The following is a 4,472-nucleotide window of genomic DNA, read 5'->3' as shown; positions in this document are numbered from 1 at the left end:
TTATATTATAGAGAATAATTATAGAGAAAGGCTTCGCTACGGAAATATCGAAAGAGCGTACTTACGCTATCGACGACTACCTAATTTAAGTATATAAGGATTACTACGTAGCCCTATATACGACTAATATATTAGGAACGTACGTTCCTAGTACTTATAGATTCCTAGCTACTAATCTTAGTAACTTTAATATAATCCTTAAGTATACCTAGCTTTACGTAGTAGATCTAGAAGTTCGCTAGCGCGAAAATATATAGTATTATCGTATAGTATAAAAAGCGTATATAGCTCTTATTTCCTTTCGAAAGGTAAGGAAGCTAGCTAAAACTTATCGAGTTTACGCTATCTACTTAAAGAACTTAAAGTCCTATAGTAACCCTATTAAGGAGGAATCGTAGAATAATAGCGGAAGTATAGCGGTCTCTTTATCGAAAGAGTATCGAGATTTTAGTAATATATTCTTAGAAGAAGATATAGATAAGCTATCGCTAGATACTAGAGTAACTTACTTAATTTCTTTAGAAGAAGGTTCGATAGCGAGTTATAGACTAATCTATTTCCTTAGTATAAAGGAGCTTCGAGTACTCCGCGAGTATCTTAATAAGTACTTAGCGCGAAGATAGATTAGGAGGAGCGAGTCGTCTACGAAGGCTTCTATTCTATTTATACTAAAGAAGGACGATAGCTTACGACTCTATATCGACTATCGTACCTTAAATAGAGTAATCGTAAAGAATCGTTATCTTCTATTCTTAATTAGTAAGATACTAGACTAATTAGCTAGCGCTACTATATATACTAAGTTAAACTTACGTAATATATACTATAAGATACGAATATACGAGAAGAATATTTAGAAGACTATATTTCGTACGCGGTATAGCTACTTCGAATATCTAGTTATATCGTTTAGTCTTACTAATACTTCGATAACTTTCTAAGCCTATATTAACGAGGCGTTAGAGGGGCTCCTTAATATTATATACGTAGTATATCTCGATAATATCCTTATCTTTAGTTAAAACTCGATAGAATATATTAAGTACGTACGCTTAATACTCGAAAGGCTTCGAAAGTATAAACTATATATTAAGCTTTCGAAGTATAAGTTTTCGACTTAGAGAGTCGAGTTCTTAGAATTTATCGTAGGAGTCGAGGGTATCTCGATAGATCCTCGAAGGATTATCGCGGTCTAAGACTAGCTTCGATCGATATCTTTCCGGAAAATCTAAGTCTTCTTAGGTTTTACGAACTTCTATCGAGGTTTTATCGTAGAGTATTCGTAAGTAACTACTTTTATTACTAATCTCCTAAAAGAAATATAAAAAGGGAAGAAGATAGGCTCGTTTAAATAGATAGACGAGGCTAAAGTAGCTTAGAAGGTATTAAAAGTACGCTTTTATAGTACGCTACTACTAGCCTACTATAATTCTATATAATAGTATAAGGTAGAATTCGACGCCTTAAGAAAGGCTTATAGTTCGATTCTCTTATAAGTATATAAGTCGCGTACTACTCGAGAACGAACGATATAGAAACCTATAGCTTTCTTTTTAAGAAAGTAGAACGTCGTAGAGCGTAACTATAGAATATTAAATTAGGAAATACTAACTATTATAGAATTCTTTAAGGAGTAGCGTTACTACTTAGAGGAAGCTACGACTAGTACGCTAGTCCTAACTAATTATAATACGTTAAAGTATTTTATATCGATAAAGACGCTAGATCGTAGATAAGTACGCTAGGCGAAAGTACTTAGTACCTTTAACTTCGTAATATAGTATCGGAAGAAGAAGAAGAACTTCGCTAACGATTTATTCTATCGACTAAACTATATAGCTTCTTAGGAATACCTTAAGAACTTATTTTTATAACTTTTTCGGTCTCGCCTAGGTAGCGAGGAAGATTCGCTATTAGATAGTAACCTAAGCGCTATAAATATTTCTATTTATACTATAACGCGAGAGTTAGCCTAATAAACTAAAGACTCGATTAAGAGTAGTTTCTATATTCTAGTAGAGTAGGGTATATATAAGGACGAAGCGTATAGATTCTTCGATACTCTTAATAAAGGTATAAAGTTAAAGTTTAGTAACGATATATTCTTAGTACGAAGTAGACGCTCCTTATAGTCTATAGTAGAGCTTAATATATACTCTAGTATAGATAAGAATACTATTACCTCGGCCTAGGAGGACTAGATTCTAGGTAACTTAGTTAAGGAATTATTAACGCTATAAAGTATCGACGCGTAGTATAAAAGATATAAGTAGAGTAAGCTACTCGAAGAAAGGATTTCGTAGAGGGCTTAGAAAGGAGTATAGCGCGAGGACTCCGCGAATTTCGTACGAAGATAAGGCGCGATATATATACTTTATAATCTTAGTATAAGATTAAAGATTCTAAGAGCGAATTATAATAATCCTTAGTAGAAAGGCTATTTCGGCCGAGAAAGAATTCTTACTATTATTAGGCGCTTTTATTAGTAGTCTAAGCTAGCGAAGGATATACGAATCTATATTTCTTTATATAATATATATTAGCGTATAAAAGTATCGAGATATAAGCTATATAAACTACTAGCGATACTACTATAGTCGGAAAAATCGTAATAGAATATATCTATAGACTTTATAACGAAGCTTCCGTTCTTAACTCGTAGAAGGATAGCGTACGACGCGCTACTTATAGTAGTATATCGACTATCTAAAATAGTTCGCTATATTTCGTACCGCGTAGAAATCGTAGCCGAAGAGCTAGGAGATATCTTAGTAGAAGAGATATTTACTCGATTCGGTATACTCCGAAGTATTATAAGTAATAGAAGTATAATATTTACTTTAATATACTAGGAAACTCTATACTATTACCTAGTAATTAAGCGGCGGTTTTCGACCGCGTTCTATCCTTAGATCGATAGATAGACTAAGAAAATAAATTAGACTCTAGAATATTATTTACGTTACTACGTTAATTACTATTAAGACGACTAGATTATACTACTACTTAGCGCGAAGTACACTTATAATTAGACGATTAATACTACGACTAAGAAAATACTATTCTCTTAAGTCTTAACGTTTAAACTTATAATAAATATTAATATCGTACGGAAATCGTAGGAGAATAGTAATAACCTCGTACGAGCGAAAGCTAGGACGCTTAAAGAAGCTCGGTAAGAAACTATAGTATAGTAGAAACGAGTATAGTATAGTATAGTAAAGTACTATAATAAGCGCTAAGGGCTACGAATATATATTCTAAGAGACTAAGTTATACTATTCTTTATATTTATTCGTACGCGAAGAGTAAGTAAGAAACTAAGTAACTAGTTCTTAGGGCCTTTTAAAGTACTTAAGGTAGTAGATTAGAATACCTATATATTAAAGCTACTAATAAAGTATAGAAGGCTATATAATACGTTCTATATATCGTTACTAAAATCGTATCGTATACGATTCGGAGACGAGAAGCCTAGACCTATCGACGTAAACGAAGATAAATAGTAGAAAGTCGAAAAGATTCTCGACTACTAGGATACTAAGGTAGAACGTCGATATCTAGTTAGGTAGAAGAGTTTCTCTAAGGCGGAAGATACCTAGGAATCCGCGGAATACCTACTAAACGCGAACGAGCTACTCGCTAAGTTTAGAAAGATATATAATCTTTAAGGATTTAAGTAGATAAGATTACGAGTAAAAATTAGAAAGTAGAAATAAAATAAAGATATCTTTATAAGGTCTATTTAGGGTATAGTATATATAAAGTATACGAGATAACTACTACTTAATAGCTATAGAGCTAAAGAATAATAAGAAGTTAGAATCTAACTTTAAAAACCTATAAAAGTAGAATATAAAATAAAAAAGTATACTATTAGTATAGTAGAATAGTATTTAAAGCTAGAAATCTACTTAAAGCTAAAACTAGAGCTAGAGTAATAATTAGAATCCTTAGTAGAACTATTAGTTCTAGGGCGCTTTAAAGGTATAGTAGGAGATTTAGCTACGAGTCGCTTACGAATTATCTACTTTATAAGTTTATCTAATAATAATTATTTTAAGTTAGTAAAAGTATAGAAATTCCTATTAGTAGTATAAAGCCGCTTACTCTTATTACTATTAGTATCTATATAGAAGTATCGTCGTAATCGTCTAGTAGGCTAGTTATCGGTAGCTTTAATCTTAATATTCTCTATTATTATATTAGCTCTAAGCTTACTAGCGATTAAATTATATAAATTTCTCTTAGGCTAAGGTAGTAGAGTAATTCGGGCCTAGAGAAAGTATTAGTATAAGGAAAGTATAGGGGTAGTAGGAGAACCTATAGCCTAAGCTTAGACTTTAGCTAAAGTTCTAATAGTATTAAGTATTAGAAGAGATATTATAGAATTAGAATTCTTCTTATCTAGTTTAGTAATCGAGAAGCTTACGAATTTATTACGAGATATAACGCTAGAAGTAATATAGCGG

Source organism: Exophiala aquamarina (assembly GCF_000709125.1).
Source record: "Exophiala aquamarina CBS 119918 chromosome Unknown aczIA-supercont1.29, whole genome shotgun sequence".
In the NCBI taxonomy this organism is placed as follows: Eukaryota; Fungi; Ascomycota; class Eurotiomycetes; order Chaetothyriales; family Herpotrichiellaceae; genus Exophiala; species Exophiala aquamarina.
The sequence above is the reverse complement of the archived record's forward strand: the minus strand, read 5'-3'. Positions refer to the sequence as shown.